Genomic DNA, 26,376 nt, shown 5'->3' with positions numbered 1-26,376 from the left:
CAACAGTTATCGACCACCTGAGACAGCTAGGAAAGTCAAAGAAGCTCGACAAATGGGTACCGCATGAGTTAAGCGTAGACCAAAAGAATCGTCGTTCGATCACACGTCGCACAATTAACGCTACAAATGTTGAATAAATTGGGATATGAAACTCTGGCGCATCCAGCATATTCCTCGGATCTGTCGCCAACCGATTACCACTTCTTCAAACATCTCAATTTATTGGCATTTTGTACATTGTAATGGATCTTATTTTGATTTAAAAAGCTTTTTACGATTTGTGATATGTCGATTTAAAGATATAGTTTGGAAACCGACATTATTTTCCTACCAGCCTAATAATATTAATTCATAATCCCTCCTTCTTTTAAAGCTCTTGCTCCATCGATCTCCTTAACCGCTGGGCGCGGTTCCGCGGCCCATAATAGCAAAATGGTAATAACGCCACGAAGTGCAACAGACAGAGGATTCCTAACGGAACTTCAGAACTAGTTCTAAACGATACGTTTTCACTCGCTGGAAGATAATTGTTGAACAAGCGAGAATAAAGACGTGAGGTTTTTCGCGTGAACACAAGAATTGTTTCTTCAACGACCAGATTGTTCGAATTCTCGGAAATACTCGCAAGAATTAAAGCAAATGCTATAGTAAAACTCCGATTATTCGAATTCAAAATTAATAGTTAAATTCTTTTCAATCATTAACACAATTTCAATTGTTAATACAATATTATAAGATGATAGATCGATATGTGATTAAAGTCTTACTTAACTCATAACTCACGTATTAGAAGTTACACAAACTCTTTTTTTCAATTATCTAGACATGCATATCTTCGACTGATACTATTCAAGCGAAATATGCAAGAAGTTGCATGAGTCCATTACAAAATAAATTCCCGAAAAAACTCGTCAAGAAAATCGTTTCCCATTTCCACCAATAAAACCAAAATTACTGTCTAAATAACTCAATGCAAAAAGGATATAAAATAAAATCTAGATCGTCCAAAAGATTCTTCGGCAAAATTGTTAACTGAATGCTAACAGTTTAATTAAACTGAACCGCAATAGCTATTGAGAAAAATTCTTGGCGAGGTCCGATCAAGTGCAACTGCATCTGGCGCATACTCGCCGATGCGGCCCATGGGGATCGCAATTCCGCAATGATCGGGGGCACCGGCGAAACTATAACGCGGCGGTGGAACGCCATGCCAGTTCGATCGCAACTTTCATTCAGGTTCCACGGAAAAAAATCAGATCCGGTGTTAATCTCGCGCAGAGCCCGCTCGGCGACCTTTCTTATGCGTGCGTCGATGTCTCCGCGAACCGTAGCGGACTCTACCGCTCTCTGGATGGCTGCAGAGCTCGCCTTGCCTCGGCCGCCTAGATAATGCCGCGTTAACATTTTATTGGAATTCCTCGCTGCGCGGTGTATGCGCAGGCTCGGTTTTGCACGGAAAAACGTTCGACACGTGTAGCCCGATTTTAGTTTAGGTTCTGTTGCAATTCTAGCCGGAGATACCTCTAAACCAGATACGGGAACACCGTGCTCGGACGTTAATGTTCCTATCGCCGGATGTTTGCGATATCGCGCGTCCGGCATGGAGCAGAGCTTCGGAACTGCTAATAGTAATAGGGGGAACTTGCCAATAGCGTATCGATTTTTTAAATTGTATTCAATTTAAAAGTAGTTTGAATGATCGTGGCGGCAATTAGCGACGTCTCTCAAAAGCTCAGACGATCGTAATAGTTGTTAACATTTTACGTATTTCTGTGCTGTCCCTACAGAATTCTATGAAATATCTAAGGAAAATTTTAGGGAAATTTTACGTAAGGTCAAATTTGAACGATGTTAAACACGCATTATCTAGTTTAGTAATAGTAACGTATGCTAATTTTGTCGCTTCTCCGCGTGGTGTAATTAAGTATCGATTTATTATTTTTTTAGTAATTGCAATTCAATAACATAGGAATTCGTAATTAACGCAATTGCATCTCGAATTAAAATTAACGCAATTACGTCTCAAGTCATAATTAATAGAATTACATCTCGAATTCATAATTAATGTTATTACATCTAAATTCGTAATTAATGCAATTTAATTACTTAGTATGTTGCAATTGATACCCAATTGCAAGCACGAATTTCAATGTAATCGAATTATTATGTAATTGAGTTACGTTTTAATTATACTTTCTTAAATAATTCAATTGTAATTTTTGAACAATTCTATTTGCATTGAAATTTCATAAAAATCCTCGTTAAGATAGTATCACTTACCTTAACATGCTTAAGATCAGCGGGAGGGGGAGGGATGGAGCAAGAAATGACAATAGAATGTCAAACATATATTTTGGTTCAAAGAATGCTTCTTCATAAATTGTTCGTATCTTATTCTTTCATAAATAATTATCCAAATGTATTAAATTGTAATTAAATTCAGTTTCTTAAATTGTATTCCATTTAAATTTCGCTTGGAATTGAATCAACGACAATTAACAACATCTTTTAAGAGCTCAATCGATCGTAATAGTTGTTAATATTTTATGATACGCGAGAACGCGTTTCTGTGCTGTTCCCGGCAATTTCTATAAAATAGCTAAGACTAATGTAAAATTTTAGCAACGTTTTCTATTTTAGTAATAGTAGAATCGTATTTATTTTTATACTAATATTAGCTAAGATCGCGCGTAATGCTTATGAGAATTCTAAAAGCAACCATTTGAAATTCAGGTTAACAACAAGCAGTTTTACACATTTATAAAGATTAAAAACATTTAAATAACATATCATCGTATTACTCTAAACAATTACTTTCATGAATAAGATTACCAGCTTTATATGTTTTTTAAATTTGCTTAAGATTATGGCAACTCTCCCCTATATTGTTATGACTTTCTCTATGGTTTCATTGTATAGTTAGAAGATGGCGCATGAAATTTTCCATTCGTTAGCAATTTGTAGAAAAATTTGTGTTAGAAGCCAAAAGAGCTTTTAAAAATTTGTCTCTTGATTATATTTATCTCTCTCTTTATTTCGAATTAATAACCTGCGGATCTTTATGCAAAATAAAAATTGTGTGTATTCGTTGCAAGAAACTAGAACTGCGTAAACATTTATTTGCGTTTTCCATAGTTTTAAGGGGAGGCACTTGGCTGAAAATGAAATACTAGTAATTTACCAAATAAAATTGAGAAATAAATAATAAATTTCAAAAAATATAATTCTGTAATATTGAGGATCAACGATGTTGTTTTATTAAGGGGATTAGGGTAGCGGAAATAAATAATGACAATAAAGAAGAAATAAAAATTATTTGGTCCTATTAAGGACAATATTAAGGACAGTATTAAGAACAATATTAAGAACAGTGTTAAGTACAGTATTAACCCCTTGCCGTATCAAATTAAAGAACAGATTAACATCCATACTTAATAATTTATTACTAGTAATTTCCATGGCGAGTCGGACTCGTCAAAGTACGATAAAGGGTTAAGGACAGTATTAAGAACAAATAACTGTCAATCAACGCAGCGAGAAAGGAGTCGTAATGCAAGGGGTTAATACGTGTTAAAAACGTGTCCAAGAAGTCTTCTTGCCATTTGGATATCAGCTCCAGCTTCGCAACTAGGAATGCGCCGACGCGTACAAGTCAGTGTACAAGATCGGCCATCCCGGCGGCAACATTTTGAAAATTCCCACACATCGGAGCGCATAAAAAGCCGATCAATTAGCTCGCGCGGCACGCAATGTTGCGAGCGTACCTAGAACCCGGATCCATTACCGGCGTCTAATAGAATCCATGTCGTTATCATGAGGGTGCATACTAGTTTATCCGTATTTCCAATGGAGAATGTTATAGACTGTGGCAGATGATACGTAGTGACGCGGCACACGTGATTGGAAAAAGATCAACGTGTTTTTTGTAACATAATCCAGAGGCTTTATTCATATTTAATTCATATTTCGTAATCTAGAGTCTTTATTCATATTTAACCAATTAAAAAAAAAGAACAAAAAGGTAACCCTTAACATCCAGAAAATACGTCTCTAGTTCCTCAAGCATTTGTTTGTTAGATCATCGCCCCATTAACAACAATTGAATGAATATTCAATTAACAACAATTGAATGAACATTCAATTAACAACAATTGAATGAACATTCAATTAACAACAATTGAAGAAATATATTTATTGAATGAATTATTTAAAATTATAATATTCTCTGTAAAAAAAAGTATTAGCATCGTTGTATTAATCTATTAATAACGAATTATTAACTTATTAAGGAGATACTTTAATAATAATGAAGTATGAACCTATAATAATATTGAATATAATAATATTAACGTATTAAAGAGATATTTTAATTCTAGCATCAAAATCAGCATTCTCAGACAATAATGTCTGATGAACCACCCTGTATATACATTTATTCTATTCCTACATTTACTCGTTTCCTTGACGTTGATGAGAAAAGCTCATCATTTTATTCCAATCTAAAAGAACGGAGTAATATTCACATACTTGACAGGCTATTACTAGAAATCTTCATCATGAGTCAGACTCGTCACAATGCAACGTAAGATTAAATGCAATGTATCCTCCTAGAAAATATGAAGAATATCGCAGAAATTATTATAGATACTTCTAACATCATGATATGCGTCGCGACTAAGCTGCACATAATTCTTTAATAATACATAGGGTGTAGGCATTCTGTATTAAAAATACTGTAAGCATGGAATATGGTTAATAATGTAATATAATGTATTATAATGTTCTAGCTGTAATGTAATGTACTATAATGTACTATAAATGTACTAAATGTAATATAATATACTGTAATATATTAAATGGAATATAATTTACTATATTATACTGTAATGTACTAAATATAAAATAATGTACCATAATATACCAAATGTGCTATAATATACTATAATGTACTAAATGTACCAAATATAATGCAATTCAACGAAATACACTAAAAATAAAAAAAAAACCAACTCCGTTGTACCCAAATCTGATCCCCCAATTCCATAAACATCGCCATAAATTCCAATAAAACCGCATTCCCCCAAAAAAACAGATAGAACTCGTAGTGTCTAAATCCAACGAAGCAAGTCCGCCGTGGGCCGCGTCGGCAAGATCGTGATCTCGTGGATGCAACTCTGCAGCAGGTAAGTAGCACCGGTGCGATAAACAAACAAGGAGTCAAGTGTGCTCGGCGGTCTTCGTCGACGGCGGCGAACCCGGCCGAAGGTTCTCCTCCACCTTTCGAGGCACGGCGGATCGCCTACGTTCACGTCCGCCTGGTTTTCTCTCCTCTCCTTCTCCTCCCACCTTGACGGAAGAAGGCAGGCTGGTAACTCAGGTAACTCGCGCCGTTCACCTGGAGAGAGAGAGAACCGGGTCTTCAGTGTTCAGTCTCGAACCGGTGGGCCGGAGGGAAGGAGCTCCGTGACCCTGAATCTATTTTACGAACCGTTCGTCTTGTCGCAGCACGTCGCCCGAGTATCTTTTTCACTTCTCTCCTTTCCATTCCGTTTCGTTTCACCCGGTGGAATCCACGCGATTCTTCTTACCGTCCGGACGATCGGACGCAACGGTTCTAACCGTCTCGACACCGTCACCACCGCGGCGAGATCGACGGTCCAGTGTGGTTCCGAAGGACTCCGGGGTCTCTCTATCGTGGGGAACGTCGGTTAAGGTTTGTGCAGTGCGGATTCACGTCGGCGAACGCGAAACGGAGCACGTCCGTGGTGTTACATGTACCCGGGACAAGGATCTGGACGCGGCACGTAGGAGCACCAAACCGAGTAAGTTCTAGCCGACGAAATATCGCGGGCGAGCACTTCCGGGCGAACGATGCTCACGGAGAATCACCGGGAACACCTGCGCGACTACGACTACGACCGCTTAGAGTGCTCGGGGAATATCGGTTCCGAAGGATTTTCAGAGTCGATCGAGGGCTGCCTGCCCGTTTCGGATCGGTTTAGCCAGCGCAGGAGAAACGTGTTGTCGTGAAAGGATTATGGTAGAGAGAGGGCCCACGGAGCTGTACAGTGAGTGCAGAGAGTAGATAGTCACCTTAGTAACCTGGTGAAGCTGCTCTGGTAGGCTCCGGATGATAATCGGATGTTATGTTGCACGGTGATGCTGCTTGTTTGGAATCTGCTTGGATGGTTGACGAAATGAGATTGCTGATGAAAAGTAATCGTTGATGAATTGTAATCGTTGATGAAATGTAATTGGCCGCGTCGAGAACTATGGTGTACGGTGGAGTTGACGAGCGACTTTCGCGAGCAAACGATTCCCTAAGTCTCGTCCAGTGATTTTACACGCTGTCTTTGTTTAAGCGGATGTCTGGATTTGAAGTACAACCTTATCAGAAAGTATTAGGACAGTTGCTTGCTTAGGAGAAATTGTAATGTTTTATTGGGGTTAGGTAATGTCACGAGTCTGCGATCTAATATCCTCTTGTATGTAATATGCATTAACTTACATGTGATTGTCGCTTATTGCAGTTTGTTTGTTGGAAATGCATCTAGAGTTCATTTTGTAATCTTTGTTCCAAATGGAGCAGAAGAGTGTCAGAAGTAATAAATTAAGTAATGAAACGGATGTCGAAATTAGTTTAAGAAGTAATTAAAAAATGCGGTGGATTTATCGACAACGGGAATATTTAATTATCTTTTAGAAAATTGACGTTGATCTTGTCGTAACGTAAAATAGACATTAGTACTTGTTACGATTTTATATTATTAACTTTGAAATCAATTTAAAGGATTGCAATAATTTCCCATTGGATTTTTGTGTTTATTTAATTATCTGTAAATGTCCTAATATTTTTGGAAAGGATTGTACGTGTAGAGATGAAATTAAATTGATCGGTAAATTAGTTGAAAAGTAATTATGAGGATACTTCAGATTTATGAATCATAAATTACCTGGAAATATAGTGGTCAGAAATATTTCGCATAAATTGAGCACAGTTACGAATGAACTCACAGTCTGTATGCAAATGTAAATGTTTGAACAGTTAACTTCTAGAATTAACAAAATCAAATTTCATTGACATTTGATAAATCTTTATATTTGACCGTTATCTTTATTTTTATCTCGATCTTTATTTTATCCTTACTTGATCTTTAGTCTATATTTATTTTATTTCTGTTTTATATTAATTTTATCTTCATTTCATCTTTATTTTATCCTTACTTTGGTTGCCTTTTGTTCGATCTTCATCTGTCTTCGATGTTTTTAGTATTATTATTTATTACTTAAACGAACAAAGTATCCTTTGAATTACAGAATATAATATATAAAATGATTTAATTCGAATATTGTTAAAAGCATCGCAAAATTTGGGAATCACAAAAGAAAATCATTGTTATTGCTACAGGAGTTACAGTTATTATTCAATAATTCTCTAAAGGCAATTATAACAACCATAAACGGCGCAACAGGTATTTTTCTTCAATCAATACCTTTGTTCGATTTTTCTTTGATCAGCATTTTCTTCGATTTTTCGACGAAATTCTTTATTGATCGATTTATTTTCGATCATTCCATATTTCTTTCGATTTTTGTTTGATCTTCATTTCTCCTTGATTTTTGTTGAGTCTTCATTTTTTAAGTCTGTACTTTTGATTGCTTTTTGTTCGATCTCCATATTTGATTGCTTCTTAAGATTACGAACGTATATCCCTTTCAATGCCGTAATTAAAGCCATTAAATACAGTAATAATTAATTCTTCGTTGCTCCGTCTGCTTGACATCGGCATTTAAAATATTCATTTCGTCAGATTGAATAAATATATACAGTGAGATTTATCCAGTTACTCGTGACAAACAATAACAATAACAGTAATAATAATCGAACCCCTTCAATTTACAGCGAACACAAACAAGCGCATCAAAATAATCAAAAACATGAGTGACAGTAAAAGTTTGCTATGGCTCCAGCAAGATTTCTTGCGAATCGAAAAAAAAGCAGCTCTGCGCAGGATCGCATAGCGTATGGTTATCGTTTCCTTTTGTTCTATTTCGAGCGATGCTAAACGGTACTTTGTTCCCTTCGGCTTCTTCCAGCCGCGGAATTTATGCGATTTTCGTTCTGCTCAGTGAGCTGTCGCATACGTTCACCCGTGCAGCAGTGATCTCAGTAATGGATCCGAATAAAATGATAAACGAGCCATCGCGCGATTTCTTTGGCAAAATTTCCCTCCGTGAGTTTTTCGACAGTGATCGACAACGATTTTCCATCGAAACTGCACTTTCGCTTTCGAGCCACGGAGCTTCGGTGCTTTTATTATCCGCGGTTATAGACACCGTGGACGCAAGACACCGTGGATGTAAGACACACGCGCGGGGCATGCAAGAACGGCGGCGCAGAATTTATGGAAGAGAAAGCTCGTTCCTCGAATAACGAAATCCACGGTGCCCACGGCGATCCGCGTGCCTCGGCCACGTGAACCACGGTAATGGGCTATGAAAAGCCGAGAAAATTGCCGGCGATCGCGAAAACCATCCCGCGCACCGCTCCGTTTACCTGACGATTTATTCTTTTTCCTCGGGAACCAATTGTTCCGACGCCTATGGCCTCGAATTCGCCGTGGAAGTATTTCGGATCTACGAATAATAGCTTCAGAAATTGTTCTAGGTAATACTCGATCATTTACTTAACAATAATCGGTAGTCTTTGTTTGTAAGAACAATCGTTTTACGATTTGATAAACAAGCAAGACGAAAGGAGGTTATGTTCTTTTATTCGTCGAGTTAGTTGGTTATTAATCATTTTCAAATGGAAAGATTGGAATGAAAGGATTTCTTTTATGTTAAAAAGACGTGACATTTTGGTTTACTTTTTTGTAAGAACAATTGTTTCACAATCGGTGCGAATTGGTAAAATAACAAGTTGCGAGGAGGTTGGCCATTTTATTAAACGAATTACTTGATGATTAATAATTTACAAATAAGGAGAATAAAATAAAATGATTAAAGTAAAAAAATTAAAATTTTTAAGTAATTTTGAAATTAAAAATACTTTTGGCAAGAACAATTATTAGACAAAAGCTACAAATCGGTAAAATCACAATCATCTATAAGATGGTTGGTCATTTTATTATTCAAATGATGATGTCATTTATATATCTTACAATTTTACTATAAAATCTGTACGTTTCGTGCTTAATAACCTAATATCTTGCAAAATAGAATCGTTTACTGCAAGCAAATGTTGACAATTCCATTAAGAAGTATTCAGGTCAATTGGATATTACTAAACATGGTAGTTAAAAGAAAGTTGCCACTTTTAGGTGCTCCATAAAATGAGATATAACCTCGATTGTTGTTCGGATAATTAAACAGTTGCTTGGGTTAAACACTCTCTTGAAATAAACCCTATAAAAACCCTTTCAATGATACAAAAGAATGAAAAGTTTATCGATGTCATGGAATTGCATAATGGAGGTTATTTTATATTTAGACTACAATAAAAATGTTGTCAACCAGTTAGCAGTTTTTGACGAGTATATTCGTCGTAGTACAAGATATTATTATTATTTTATAAGGGGTATACTTACCAAAGATAGCTAATCAATTTAAGTTAAGTAAATAAATAAACGTTAGCACTACAATTGAAAGACAAAATAGTCATTTCGTGACAACTTAATTCTATATTATAACAACCAATTATACACCCGTAGTATCTACATTTTATAATGTATTGCAATAACAAAATATAAATTCCAACATCTCACTGGTCATTTACGAAACTATTTCCTAAACAGTCTAACATTTTATTTTATTTCGAGCATAGATTAAATTAATACCTCAAAAATTGACAATTTATATCTTAATATAAACAACATATAATAATAAGAATAATAACTTTATTACAGAATGCTATTATTTTGCTTACTATTTTGCCAAAGAAATGATTGAAAATTACAGCATCAAATTTTTAGAGAACGATCGATCCTCGACCGCGTCACGAGAGAACATAAATTATTTATTAAGCAACGGTGCTAATAATAGAAGTAGGTTCGCGACCCCGACGCCGTTGTCAAAGAAATTAGCCTCGCTGATTCTCTGGAACGTTAAAAGCTCGAACAAAATCGTAATAAATGGGATCAAGACCTTCCGCCGCGCTTCTACGTGTAAGCTCGCGTCGCCGGTCCACCTACACACACCGGCTCCGCTCGGTTCCCTGTCTACCTACCTACCTATCAACCTAACCTAAAACCTGTGCATAATCCTATCTTTCTTGTTACCGACTGCCCGTAATGGTACCCCGTTGCAGTTGCCCACGTCTGACCCGAGGAAACCAGGACTATGGTTTGTTCTATCGAGCCACATGGAATTCCGAGGCGATTTATGCGCGCCGCGAGACCGATTTTCGCTTCTCATCCTCCTCTCGCATGGTTGCCATGAGAATCTATCTATCTTCGAGACTTCATCTCCTTTCGTCTTCGATTACCGTGATTCATTTCATTCGATCTTTAGTTTAATACGTCCTTCGGCCGAGTCTAATTTTCTACGAGTTTTCTTTATACCTTTTATTTTACGTCGGGTTTTGTTGGATATTTATTTTCTCACAGTACTATTGCGTTTTTGTATTCTTATATTTTTTTAGGTCTTTATTTTCTTTTGTTTTTTGTTAGATATTTATTTTCTTACATATCTGTTGAATTTTAATTTCCCCCATTGGCCTTAGATCTTTATTTTCTTACATTTTTATAGGCAATTTTAATTTCTCCTATTTGTCTTGCATCTTTATTTTCTCCCGTTTTTGTTACCTCTTTATGTTATACCATTTTCATTCGATCTTCATTTTCATCAATGAATGTTCGATCTTCATTTTTCTTTGATTTTTATTCGGTCTTAATTTTTTTCATTGGTCTTTGTTAGTTTAATCGATTTTTGTTCAATTCTCATTTTCTTTAATTTATCTTCAATCTTTGTTTTCTTCGATTTTCGATGAATCTTCATTTTATTCGATGTTTGTTGGATCAGTATTTTCTTTCATTTTTCTTCGATTTACATTCGGTCTTGATTTTCATCGATTCTTGTATTATAATTTTATGATGAGAGACACGTTATTGGATCGTCAATTACTATAATTCTGTAATAATTCCTTTATTATTTGATAACTCTTTCTATAAATTTAACTACTTTTTCTGTCATCAATATTTATCGATTGAAGCAGTTTTTATGATAAACGATCATCCTTTTCTAAGAACTATTAAATACGAAGATATTTTAATGATTGCATCCTGTGTAATGACGCTATAGTGCAAGAGTACTAACCACGAAATTCTGAAAAGTAAAAATTTACTAACTGTTCACTGATCTAAATATTTGCCGACTATATTCGTCGCAACACAAAATGTTGTCATTTCTTCACGACGAGTACACTCGTCAAACATTTTTAGATTATTATTTAGTTAATTTTTGTCAGTCAAAAATTGTCAGTTAGTTAATTTTTACTTTTCAGCATTTCATGCTTGATTAAATCAATGATGTTGGCTATACTCGTCACGACGAGCACGTAAAAATTCTTAAAAAACAATTCTCGCAGACTCTGCGACTTCGATCTCAGCCACACGCAACGAAATCTGAATCAGCAGCATGCCATTCTGCAATCGATCAGCAGCAATCAATCTCGCAGCCAGGCCCATTGTTTACAAACAACCTATACAGCGGTGACCGCGACGAGCTTTTTGCAAGAATCGGCTGTGTTGCCCGGGACCGTTCGATTTCCATACCGTTCCGGTTTCCGCGTGCCAGAAAAAGCAAAGGATGATTAGATATCGTAGAATGCTCTCTCCACGGTCCGCGGGATCGTGACTTAACAACGGATACGCGCGAATCAAGGCGTAAACTTGATTCGAGTCCCGTTAGGCTGAGAAATTCCGATCGCGTAACAAATTTCGTCGGCCGAGTGTCCGCCATGACAGGCACACCGGTTCGTTCCACCGTTGCCAGCCGATTTCTTGCCGGCGGACCCGTGTTGCCCGACTTGCTGTCGTGTCACGCAGCGAACGCGGATCGTCCTGCGGATTTTACGGTATTTACATAGCCGTTTTCGCGGAGCAAATACACGAAACGAGAATTCGTGCGCCGATTACAATTATCGAGAGCCGAGCGTTTCTCGCCGTAGGGAAAATAGCTGTTCCAGTCAACCGTGGCCACACCCTGTCCGCTACCGAACAGATTGTCGGACTGTTTATTGGATTTGTAACGAATGCACGTTGCCTCTGGCCCGCTATGAACAGTTATTGGACCCTTGATAGGATTTTGCGACGCTCGGTGAGGGCAATGATGACTTTGTGTTTGTAATAATGACAAATGATTTTGTTCTTGTGTATGGGGGAAGAAATCGTTTGTTTGCTGTCACATAAACACTATAAAGAGGAAAATATACATATTTCTTTATCTCTATTTTTATTATATGTATAGTTCATGTTATATATTATTATATATCATATTATATACATTATTATTATTATAAGAATTATATATATAGCTTTTATAATAATAAGTAATGTATAATAATAATAAGTTTGTATAATAATAAGTACGTATATTATATTTATATTTCACTAACATGTAACGTTATGTGGAATACACGCAGTCGAGCGCGTCCGTAAGCGACGCATGACGTGGTCGTCTTTAAATAATTATAACATGCGAAGTAATTTCTATAGGGACGCGATCTTTTCACAGTTATTTAAAGCAAGCTGTAAAGGAAATATCAGTCAGGCGGAATATTCTACTCTAAAAATGGTCGACTTTAAATGTTCATAATAACTAAAATATTTATTCAACTTGATTCATTTCTACATTTCTGGGATCTATAGGCCATTATAAAGCAATTCCAATTGAATAATTCATTACCTTGGAGAAGCTGACTTCTTGGTTAAATGTCACTGAATTCTTCAAACCGGGCCACTGCGCGACGCTCAGTTAGGAGACTGCAATGCGTGGCTAAGACGCTGCTCGATGATTTCAACGAGTGGCGGTAGTGTCGCGGGAGCGTGTTGGCGAGCATGTCAACAAGACGATAGTTCGCGTCGTTCTATCCATTCTCGTGAACTGCTCAAACATTTCTAAATTTGCTCGCGCAATCGTAATATTTGCAAAACCTGTTTCAATATGTACTGCGGAAATATTTATAATCATTTCAATGTCTTTTTAGACATCAATGTGCATTTAATATGTTGTAAGGGCAACTGTTATTGTAGGTAAAAGGAAAGTAACTAACTTTTTCCTTTGTTCCGATAGTTTAATAAGTATTTATTTTATTTTTATCTTACCTTCTTATTATCTTATTATTATTCATTTTATGTTTCGGTGTAAATTAATAATTAAATGGTGATTTTACTATTAGTGTATCGAAAATGCTAAGCTACTGCAATAAATGAATTACTAAAATATTTAAAAATCATTTTAGTAACATGTATGAGTAAATGTAGTGGATCCTGTTGTTAGTTTATAATAATTAATCGATGGACCAGATGATTTTTTTTAAAATGATAATTATGAGAGCATTGCACGACATGGAACATTTTCAATGAATTAGTAAGTAGCTCATAATATTTTTTATATAAAAATATTTTCACTGATAAAAGTGATCTTAAAAATTAATATGCTGCAAATTCGAATGATTTTTAGGTTAAATAACTATTAAAGTAATTAAAAACACTGAATTTTGTTTAAATACTGTTTTGTTCAGCTTTGCTTTCGACGTTTTATTAATTTATCATCCGTATCTTCTACGAAGATTATAAACAAATAATAAAAATGCTTGAAGTTGCAAATGTCAATAATTTTTCTTAGATCAAAATAGAGTTTCGTTCCTATGTCATCAACGCATCGCAATAAATAGTATGATTCATTCTTTGCTATGAAATTACAAGGAACAATGAATTTATAATTATTTTAGCTGTACAAACGTTTTTTCAAATGTAAACATTTGAAAAGAGTGAAGCTGTACTACATAAATATTTGAAGCGAATAACTATTCTAGCTATGCAAAAATGAATATTTGAATAGAATAAGTATATCAGTTGCATAAAAATCAATATCTGAATCCCGTGAGTACATTAACTGTATAAAAATGAATATTTGAAGGGAATAAGAATTGCAACTTTGCAAAAATGAATATTTGAAGAAGCAGCCATTCTAGCAGCATAAAAATAAATATCTGAATGCAATGAGTATACTAAGTGAATAAAAATGAATGTTCGAGCAGGATAACAATTGCAACTTTGGAAAAATGAATATTCGAAGAAAGCAGCTATTGCGGCAGCATAAAAATGAATACCTGCGGTGTCTGACCAAGATAAAGATCGAAGACAGCCAAGAAACGGCCTTTGCATGAACTAAAAATCGCGAATGCCGCTGCAGTTACGAAACAGCGTCACGAAGATAAAAGTGCAATGCGGTCAGACCGCATCGCGACGCAATCCAGAGTCCGGACACACCCTGTGCAATATGCATGGCATTCGCCTAGTCTCCTCTCGCATTTTCTGCGTGCTGTTGTGTCCTTTGGGCTGGCTTTCTGCGGCGGCGGCCACGTGGCCGGTTGTGCCAGCCGCGGGTTTATCGGTCGACGAACCACGAGAAATGTGAAACTCGATGGCTCGCGGATACCCGCGTTGCCGTAAAAGTGCCGGGAAACGCGAGGCTGTCGCCGCTGTACCGTCCAACGATCCCAACGGGTCGCCGATCCTGATGAATTACACACTCGAATGCGCCGATCCTCTCCTATCCGGCCCACGGATCGCTTTATCCTCGTTTGACCCGACGACCGGTTGATTTTTCGACGTTCAACACCTGTTCCCATGCCCGCGCACCTGAACAGACCACTCTAATCGGCTGGCCAACCTTCTGTTGCGACGGGGCCAAATTACATGCTTGAGAAACTATATTTATTCGGATTTATTTTTAACGAAGAGATGGGTGAATCAACGTATTAATGCTGGATTTGGAGTAAAATATCTATAATAATAAAATATAATATAATATCTATAATAAAATATAAATATAATATCTATAATCGGAGTAAAATATGTAAAAACAAATTTTATAAATTTTAGAAATGATATAATATGATGTAATATACTATATCTATATACTACACCATATGTCATCATAGAATTCCAATACAATTCCAATGCAATTCGATACAATTACAAAGCAATTACAGAACAATATAATGTAATACAATTACGATAGTATTACAATACAATTGCAATTGCAATACAATAAAATTACAATTACAATTACAATACGATACAATATATTTTAATATAGAGTAATATAGCTTTATATAGCAGAATATAGAATAACACAGCATAGTGTAGCACAATATATCTTAACATAGCATAACATATAGCCTCGACATAATATGGCATAATAAGGCCTAATATAGTGTCATATTGCAGAAAACAGCATAATATAGCACGATATAGCAGAATACAGCATAATATATCTTAATATAACATAATATAGCATGGGATATAATAAAATATGATTTAAAAATCTTATAAATCAGGAAAAATTCGAAACATCAAATTCGTTCTCTCTTTCCAGTTCGATTTTTCGTTCACGTTTTCCATTTTCCTCGTAATTAAATTCGCATCTAACGATCTAAGAATTTCTAACCTGACACGTGTTTCACGTTAAAGAGAATGAAGAACTTTCCTTTTACAATCGCCGAGGTAGACACGTGGCTCTGTTGAACGTGCTAAAAGCGTTCGATAGAACAGAAAAGTAGGACAATCCGTGCGAGAAAATATGAGGGAGCCGACAGAGTTAGGTATGATCTTTTTAGCCGGCGATCGTGGGAAACCGGTAGCAATGGAAGGCGAATGAACCGGTCACTCTATGGGAAACAGTGACACGCGTTTCAAACCTCGACCCTGAATTTCCTAGCTGCTATCTGTTTCGCGCTGGTCGGCGGCCGCGGTCGAACGGTAAATCCTCCGTGATTCAATGAAAATGTTAATAAAAGCGTTGAACCCGCATGGGTCGCCGGAAAATATTTTCATCGATTTAATCGTTCCCATTTTAAATATCTAATGGGGATCTTTTTATTAGATTCTCCCATGGTAACTGTGTTCCTTTAATGGTTTTTTCGTTAATTCGATGATGGTACTTATAATTTTAGTTATTTTGTATCGTGTGAAACATTGTAAACATTTGCACAATGAAACTAGTGCAATATTAAAATGTAAAATAAAGAGAAACTATACATAACGTTCACATTTCCTTTCGTTGACTTATAGACTATTTATTTTGTTCTTTATATATCCAATCCCTAATTATTAGATTTAATTTTTTAACTTTTAATTTTTAGCTTTTAGTTTCCAATTTTTAGTTTTTAATTTTTAATTCTCAATATTGTACTTTTAATTTTTAATTCTTAATTTTTAATATTGAATTCTTAATTCTCAATGTTTAGTATATGATTTTTAATTTTTAATTTATATTGTACATTTAAAGAACATCTTTCTTAATTTTCACCATTTTTCGTCATCTGCGGCAAGCACTAAATGCAAAAATAATTTAACATAAACAATTTGTTATACGTTTGACTATAATGCTCACTTCTTATCTTATAATACATCAATAACAACTATCAAATTTCACGCAAATATTAACAATATATAAAGTTTCTTTTCTTTTTGTTCGCAAATATTACAAACACATAAAATTGCAAACAATTTCATCAAGAAAGAAAATAAAAAAGCTCAACTCCATCTTTCGTAAAACTAAACGTTACACTTTTCTTACGCAAAATTGTTCGTTACTAACACAGAAACGAGAATGATTTCTCTGTATTTATCGATCACGAATTAAGAGATAATCAACGTGTGACGCAACAGAAACTAAATGAGTATTCATAGTCCAGGTAGAGCGGTTCAAGCCTCGATAACCGCTAACTAGTATTCAGCGAGAATTTAACTGTCGCATAGCTCTGTAATTACCTAATTAACTCGGCTGGTACGAGCTCTACAAACCAAATGCGAGATCATTCGCGATCGCAAACCTGTCTTGTTACCAGCTTTCAATTGTGTATCAGTAAATGGAAGCAGAACGATCTCCCGCTATCAGTAAGAAGACTTCTGATTTCTGATTGCCTATAAAACAGATTGATAATTTGTTCGTATAACTGCTATGGTAAGTATTAACCCCTTGCACTACGACTCCTTTTACGCTGCGTTGATTAGCACTTATTGGTTCTTAATTAATATTTTCCCTAATAGGACCAAACAATTTTTGTTTCTTCTGTTATTTTTATTTACTTTCATTTTAAAATTTTGATAACAGATGAATTAAATTTTATTTAGATTTAAAAGAAGTTAATAATATTCACACTTAGTAGATCTTGCATAAAATCTTTGTCGCAAGGGGTTAAGCTGGTTAATTGACTATGTATAATGTTCGCAAAAATACATGGTAAAATGAGATTGTTCTGTTTATGATAGCAACGAAGACCGTAATTATTAATATCATAAACTAGATAAGGTTAAAGATTATATATATATACATTTACAGATATTATACATATGTCACGGGGATTTATTAGCCGTGAAAAAAAGGAATATCTAGGATCTAGGAATAAATCCTGTTATTTAGATCTTCTGATCTTATAATATTAGCGTATCTTTTAAGATTATATTATTCTTATTCGCGATTTTGGGTAGAGTCGTAGAGATATCAAAAGACACAGGTATTACGTTTGAAATTCAACTTTACTGATTAGACTGTTGGCCTTTTTACACAGAGGTTTGTAGGGAGTGGGATAACTTAGAAAATTATGTCGATACACATATATATATAACACATAAATAAATATAAATATATATATATATATATTTATATTTATATAATTACATATTACAATAAATAATAATATGTATATACATATGTAATATAATTGTAATATAATTGTAATATAATCATAAAATTTTGCTTGCAATGATTAAAACATTTGTTTAATTAACATTTATATTTAATAGTTTTACATGATAATATAGAATAATTATTTGTAGTGTAATATAATATAGTTATAATAATTACACAATAATAGTATTATAATACATTGTATTATATATATTATAATTACAAAAATTAAATTATATATAAGTAAACTGCAATGTTTAAATATTGATAAAAAAAAGTGTAAAATTTCATTTTCATTGAACGCGCGCGATTATCATTTACATTTTGTAAACAATGCCCCAAATTTTCATAACCAGTCTAATACGATATCGTGGGGCAAGGGGTTGAAGATTTAAGTCAGAGTAGCACGAACTCGCTCGAAATTAAGTCGACCATAAAATACATGCAATGACATTAGATTATTATTCAACGAATACACTAATGTGCGCTGTTCCCATTACGCTGGAATTCCCTCAACGAGGAAGTCTTCTGTATAGGTTCACTTTGTGCACACACCGACCCCAAACTGAAATTAAATGCACGCGAGTCGCATGGGCTCGACGCATTGTCGTATGCAGCCTCATGTTACCGGGGAGACAGCGATGCGCCGAAGGGCCCACTTTACGATGCCGTGTTTTCTCAAACTTCCCTTTTACCTTGACAAGAGAACCACGAGAGGCGTGTATACCCGCGTTCAAAAGCTGTGCCCTTGAGCACGCTTTTCCACCGGAAACACAATCGTGCCGGATCTCACGGTCAAGAGCTAATAAATTACTTTAATCGGCGCTGGTATATCATTCTATATATTTTCAACAAATATTCTCCGTACAATTGTTAATTTATTTCGACAGGTTGTGTATTAGCTATTCCTCTTTTGCAATTCGGCCGCAGTAATGTTTCTTTTTAAATGCAAAAATAAATACGAGATACGTGCATGTGATATAGAATTATAGGCATGTGCATGTCATATAGGATGATCTCCTTCTTTTTGTAATATTTTTGTTAATTACTTCATGATTTGTACGAAAATTGATTCGAAACAGTGTTTTGAAAAACGTAGTATAATTGTATTATTAAAAAATAGAGAGAATAAAGTATAAAAAAAGAGAGTGGAATACAGTATAAAAGGAGAGAATGGAATACAGTATAAAAAGAAAGAGTGGGATAGCGTAGAATAGAGTAAAACAGAGAGGGATAGAGTAGAATAGAGTGAAATAGAGTTGGATATAGTGAAATAGAGTTGAATAGAGTTGAATAACGCGTAATAGAGTGAAATAGATTGGAATTGCGTGGAATAAAGTAGAATATAACGTAGAATAGGCTATATTATAGTATATACCATACTCTCGATGTCATACATAGCGTGGCACGAAAAAGACTTACGCGACACCCTAATATATAGCAGAGTCCAAAGAGAGCCAAGATAGATAGGGCTAACTTAGGGCTAGACCATAGAACAGGAGCTGAAACAATATAAAAACGGAATAGAACATCTGATTCATCCGTTCCTCCTACTAAGTTAGAAGATCCGTCAGTTAGCATATTTGAACTCAACCGATTAGTTGAATCGACGACGAGCACCTAACAGCTCGAATCACACTGTGCATCGTGCTGCTAATTTACGTCGGCTATTCAAGGGTTAAAAGGTCAATCAGCTGATCCGTCCCATTGACCTAAAGTGCGTCGGGATTCCCGATGATCTTGTCCGCGAATGATTCGGTCCCTGTTAAAAATCGCAGGTACAGGTTCGAGCGGAAACGGGTAACCGCTTTTCCAGATGATCCCATAAAGCGCATGGAAATGCGAGATCGGCATTCTAATCGAGGCAACGACGCTCGGGCGGCCCGTCGCGCCGCTTCTCGTATCATTAAGACGAGCACGTTTTTGCCGACGATAATCCGATGCAGCGTCCCGTTAACCGGACAAGAACGCGTTGAACGGCGTCGATCGACCACGGATCGATCATAACCGGAAATTAGATCACATCCTCTGACGTAGAAGGCTACGGCGCTGTATGGGGGAGGGGGGGGGGGGGGGGCGGCGGCGAACTCGTTACGCGGTGTTACGGTAACACGGTGGGGTAATTAGGCCAGATACATCTTCTCCCATTCATGGAAAGAAGCGCGAATCGCCACAATGAGCCATTCAAATGATTCAGCGGATTTAATTTGCATGCGACGCTGTAATATCGGGGCTACGGGATCCCACGGTTATCCGTTGATCGTCTTCCTGGATCGGGATGATACGGTTCTAATGTCAACATCGTTCGAGGACTGACTGTTAAATTGCTGCTTTTTCGGAGGAGTTAGTGCCCACGGTGTGACTATTTCAAGGAATTTATGCTTTTCGTGGGACGGTTTCTTAGATAGTTTATGGTATATTCTATTGTTCAGTTTTGCATAATAATTACGGCGGCGTTTACTCGCGCGCGGGATCGGTAGAATTGCGTTGGTTCATGTGAACCGAGATTAAGTGAATGTTGAATGTTCCTAACAAGCAATACTATTTAAGGCGGTATACTAGTGTATAGTGTGTGTTCTTAATTTTTGTTAGGGAATTTATTGAGAAGATACTATTATACCTTTTACAGACAAATTTACAATGACTATTTGCACGTGTTTCAACGACATTTAAAAATTTTTTGAAACGATTGAAGTTATAATTAGTGACACTGTATGGTTATAAACATACTCGCTTCCAAAAAATGTCGTCTTATGGTGTCTATGATTCCTGGCCGTCTGCTTGTCTGAAATAAAATACGGGAAAGTTCCTTAACAAATAAAACAGGATTCAATGCGTCCGGAAATACTGTTTAATTTGGCTCTAGGAAATAGTAATATGCAAACTTAAAAACGCAAAATTTGATTTTGACTTTACATTGCTATGTAACATTTAATGAAGTTAAATGGACTGCAATTAAGTAACATTATAAAATAAAAAATTAGTAGTTCTGTAAAACAGTTTGGAGTATGTAGAGGAACTAGATATTTTTTACACTAACGAGTTGTTTCTCCATGTCTCTCAGACATCATTGTATGAACAGGGGTTAATTAATACGAATTCGACTATAGCAAGTATTAAAACAAAAGAGACAAGATGGTAGTTAAAAAAGTGATGATATTTTGAAATTTGATTATAGATTTTCGTATGTTTCATTAAACATTGGTAACATAAAAAGTAGGAAAAAACGTAAATGAAAGTTTTAGTTAAAAGAAATAAATAAATAGACAATTGCATACAATTCATTCTTTCATTTATTTTATAATAATCCTTTCCTTTTGCCGCGAATAATATTTAATCTTTATCAATTGGATTAGGCATTTTTAAACGCTGTATGCGAAATATTTAGTTAAATATTTTTCTCTTATAACAAGCCGTTCATTTCAAAAGTGCTTCTAATTGTCTTTCGATTTCGTATCAATTCCAAATGTCTCCACAGCGGAGCTAATCAAATCCATAATAAAACAAACGAAACAAAGAAACGTGATAAAATCGACGAAAGCACTTCTCAATTATCGATAAGAAAATTCTAAGAAAAGTTAAGAAAATTCGTCGGCGTCGCTGCGCGTAAAACGATGGTTTCTGTGGATTATTTTATGCACTAGGAAGACCTGTAGTCGGCGTCGTGTTACAAGATCGAATACGGTTATTTTTGTGGCGAGCTGCGAAATTGAACCGCGAACGGATGTATGCGTCGATCGTGTTCGCCAATATCCGCAACGAAAGTGAATAAAACGTCTTCCTTTTGTCGGTTGTTCGTTCAACCGTGGGAGAATGAAATTAAGATCCATTCACGGTTGTGTAACTTGTCTCTGCGCGGCTGCATCTTGCGGCCAAAGAGGTTTACAGTAATTAAAAGACTGTAACGCACCGAGAAAATCCGAATTTTTATCAGAGAATTCGGCAGAATTTTTTGCGAATGAAGTGTTTTGTAACAAAATTACCATTTTTGTTGACATGTATTTCTCTTAGTACATATACCTATATATATATTTAGTATTAGGTATATTATTATATATAATTTTTATATATTTAGTTAATTAGCTATTTGTATATAGTACTGTTACACAATAATATATATTTTATAATATTAGTTATATTATTATAATACTATATCATATATAGTTTATATACAGATAGTTAGATATATTAATATTACATATAGAGTACTATTATACATATATATTTTCTTAGCATTTTGTATATAAATACAATAAATTTTAAAGTAAATAATGAAGTAAAAACTTTAAATTAACTTAGCTGAACTTTAAGATATTTTCACAATAAATTTAATCTGTAAATAATATACAGGCCAGTAAATAATAATGCTTCATGTTTTTTTACAATAAGGAAAGTGGACTTACTGCACTACGATTCTAACAACTCATTTATCTAAAGGCTAATAAATATAATTACAAAATAAGTATTAATTGTTCGAGGCAAGAGTTTCGTGATAACATCGCCGCAATTTGGCCCAGCTTTCATCTTGATTACGGTTGAAAGGAACTTTTATTTAAGGCGGTCACGGTCTGATTATTGCCGAGAGATTCAGACAAGTTATTATTAGCGCAGAGATTATTTTTTTAAAAGGCCCCGCGTGTAATTGAAAGTTGATGCAATCAATTATTGTTTGAAATGTAATTAAACTGCTGCATCTTCTTTGGCGTTCTATTTCATATTGTAGATTAAACTTTTAAGATAATTTTTAAAATAATTTTCTGTCTGAAGTGCGTGTCTTGTTGTTCCATTATTAAACTGAGACAAAAACGAAACAAAATAACTAATAGATACAATGTTTATACTAAATTAAAGGTAAAAGTCCAAACATATAATACAAGAAAACAATATAGAATAGGTACTTCAAACAAAAGATAAAAGAAAGTGCTAAGAGCATCTATTGAAAAAATCCACAATCACTTAATTGCAAATGCAATATGTTAGTGCGAGGGCAAAGCAGGGTGCTGTTCGTTTAATGATTTAATTAAAAACTTGACAGTACAGGTCGTCGTCCGTAAGAGGTTACGTAGCCGCAACTGCGTGCCTCGAATCGCGATATCTAGCCTCGAGCGGCCATTGTATCGATTGCCAATTTCGTCTGGCAACGGAAGCCGTGAGAGCCCATCTACGGCACCGGAAACCATTGCCGGACAATACTAACCGGTACAACGTACCGTGATAACCGTATCTGTCGAGGTTCGACGACATCTCGCAGTGTCAAACGAGCCGAGCAGAGGCAATCGATAAGAACTGAAGGTTCAAGATCTTCGATTAGTATCGACTATCGCGAGGCATTTGTTCTGAGAAAGTGAATAAGATTCGATTATTGGTTTAAATCAATTTGGATGAAGTTTTTAATAAATAGATGAATTATGTATTTATTTATATATAAGTCGTTTATGCGTTAATCTTTGTTAACAAGTATATAATTTATATATTTATTAGCATATATTTATTATTTATATAGTAAATTGTTATAGTTATTTTCAAATGGATACGTTGTGAATGTATAATGAATTAATCAAACATTGATATTTTTTAATAAGTAGATTATTTACATACTTATTTAGAAATTAATACATAGTAAATAAATAATAAATCGTGGCTAAATTAATATTTCTTAATAAGTAGCACCATTTATATATTTATGTACAAACTATTTCAAATTGTTATCAAATTTCCTAATAAATCGTCATACGTTAATACACTTCCTAAGTGATTATGTCAGGTTATGTAACCAGTCGATTTACATAATCACTTGAAAATAAACACATCATCATTAATTTTCTAATATCTTGTTCGTTCAGTAATATTTTATAAAAATGTAAACGATACTGTCGCGAATGAAAACGTCTTTTGAAATAACAATCATTTTAAATTGCGTGACTAATATTTCCTTGCGATTAAACAATTTTAAGGGATCACAAACGAGCACTAATTTGACTACAGACTATAATTCCGTAGCCATATCAATAAGAAAATGGTCTCCGCGTCGACAAGAATTACGACCTCTTTAGATTATGCGTGTACAAAGCACCGGCCAGCTTCCGGTGTTCTCACATCGGAAGATAGTGAAACCTAACGGCGGAGATGCTAATAAAGTAGCCTGCCTGATGCCACAGAAAAGCATAATAGCGGGAAAGTGTGCAACAAAAGCGACCCTTAACTCCGTCAATTATTCTGATTAAGCCTACCGATCGCTATACTTTCACGATTGGCAGGTGCTATTACTCCGGATATAATGTCCTATACAAGGTGTTCGCTTATATACTATGTATACGGAAGGCGTACTATAACATGCCATATTTGTTAACCCTTTCTATTAAATTACCAAGTATTGTCGAAGCAATGTCCAAGTTAAGTGAATTAATAAAAGCTTAAAAAACGATTTAGGATGCATTAAACACTTGATATTTTTTAGTTATTCGACGCTTCCCTCCAAAAGTGCGACGCAGTTGAAGGATTAAATAGTAGAAGAAAACGGGAACACGACATGTGATCTTATATATCAATATACTAGTAAAGATGCACTGCCACGAATACTTTTATACAGAGTGTTCCAAAAGCGACTCACAATCGGAAATGAGAGGTTCCTAACATCATTAGAAATAACTTTTATCTTTGCGAAAATTTAATCCACGGTTTTCTTAGCGAGTTATTAACGAAAAACAGTGACCAATGAGAGGCGAACTCCTCTGGCGCTAGGCGGCCGATCCAATAAGCAAGACTGGGCGTCGTCTTCTCGTTGACCCGGCCTCCTCGCGCCATTAATTTCAAAGTCAATGATGTAATAAATAAAGGAAGCTTATGTGGCTGTATCCTATTAATAAACTTTTCAAAATAAAGACTATCCCCAATACTATTCGTCAAACAAAAGTTCAATAAAAAGTAACAGTATTATATAAAGGGTTATGAGAAAAAGGGAAAGATTTTGGATTTTATTCTCCATTTTTCTAAAAAAGAAAAATCTATTTTATTGTTTTGCTACTCGATAATCTAATCTTAATTCTTTGAGGCAGACGATTTTAAACAAAATAACAATCCTAGTTGCACAGAGTTTTCGATAATTAACATTCATCTCGATTATTTAACATAAAACGCTACTCAAAATAAGAGAAAAAATAATAAAATTTCAACAAGGCTTAGATAATTCAAATTTTTAATAACTTATTTAGTGACTTGCTAACTTAATTTGTGACTTTGGTGCGACTGAACAGTATCGACTAACTTTCCTGAGAAAGACAGCGTGGCTATACCATTTCCAATGGCGCCTGAATTGACCTAAAGGGGCACAGTGCGCCAAGAGGGTTCGACAATTCATTTTAAATCTAAAACTTGACAATATAAAAATGATCTTAGAACGGGGTATAATAATTTCGTCGACGTCTCATAAACACTAGTTTATCGTAAAGGGTTAATTTAAATTCACTACAACTACTATCAAGCTACATCGCGTTATACCACACTGCTATAAAAGTATGTTTGATTTTCATTTTCCAACGTTTAACATTCACGAAAAAGAACAACATTGGCACAAATTCTCGCGATCACCCTGTATATCCGGGGCCCTCGGAAAACGTTCATCGTTTCCGGCATCGAAGAAACAGGGCCGTTCGATTAATTAGTCTAGCTGGAATAATTTCCCAGAGCATCCGTCGAGCTCTCTCAGATCGAGGTTATAATGATCGATGCGGGTAATTCGCCGACGCAACAGCTGCTTAAAATTATATCGCGTCGGATTCCAGTTAGAAAGTATGTTTCCAGTATCATCGTAATTACCGTTTTACCACCGGCACTTCCTGGTTGCGTCCTCGGACCGTTATTTGGCACAGTGTCTAGAGAGATAAATTTTCTCGCAGGATGCAGATACGATGATACACGCCCCGCTCCGCGCCGCCCCGCTTCGTGCCGCTCCGCGCTGCGCCGCGCCGCAAGCCGCGTGGAATCGATAAACGCGGCGCGCAGCACACCTCGACGCGCGGTACCCTGCTGTTTAGAAAAACCATGGCCGAGGATATCTGCAGGAATGCACTGCAGTTCTCTCTCTGTTTTCTTTTATAAGCTCGAGCAGTTACGTCGATGCTGATAATTTGCGAATGACCTTCCAAGATGCAGTTTGTGGAAATAATTTAGTGTGTGAGGAAAACTTGACGAGAGTTACTTGACGAGTTAGAGTTATTTTTACTGACGATTAGTATTATTTTTACTGATGGTTAGTGTTAACTTTACTGACTATTAACGTTAATTTTACTGACGATTACTGTTATTAATACTAATATTATTTGGTACAGTGAAATATGCAATAGGAATGCATCCTATTTATAGACTCAAATTCTTGCAGTCAAAATATTGTAGTCCAGAACTTCTACCCGACTATTGTTATAGTTAAAAATATAAATATATTATTTAGATGTTATA

The 26,376-nt window shown here is 35.4% G+C and overlaps 1 protein-coding gene across 2 annotated transcripts in view; it reads left to right on the top strand.

Annotated features, from left to right (window-relative positions):
- Positions 1-5,418: 5,418 nt before the first annotated feature.
- The window catches only part of Uif (sushi, von Willebrand factor type A, EGF and pentraxin domain-containing protein uif), a 96,902-nt gene continuing 75,944 nt past the window's right edge, over positions 5,419-26,376 (top strand). For both annotated transcript variants that reach the window (XM_078177015.1, XM_078177014.1), the window contains exon 1: positions 5,419-5,822. The gene's annotated coding sequence lies outside the window, so the exon portion shown is untranslated. The remainder of the gene's footprint in view (positions 5,823-26,376) is intronic.

This window comes from Augochlora pura, chromosome 3 (assembly GCF_028453695.1).
Source record: "Augochlora pura isolate Apur16 chromosome 3, APUR_v2.2.1, whole genome shotgun sequence".
Lineage (NCBI taxonomy): Eukaryota > Metazoa > Arthropoda > Insecta > Hymenoptera > Halictidae > Augochlora > Augochlora pura.
The sequence above is the reverse complement of the archived record's forward strand: the minus strand, read 5'-3'. Positions and strand labels throughout refer to the sequence as shown.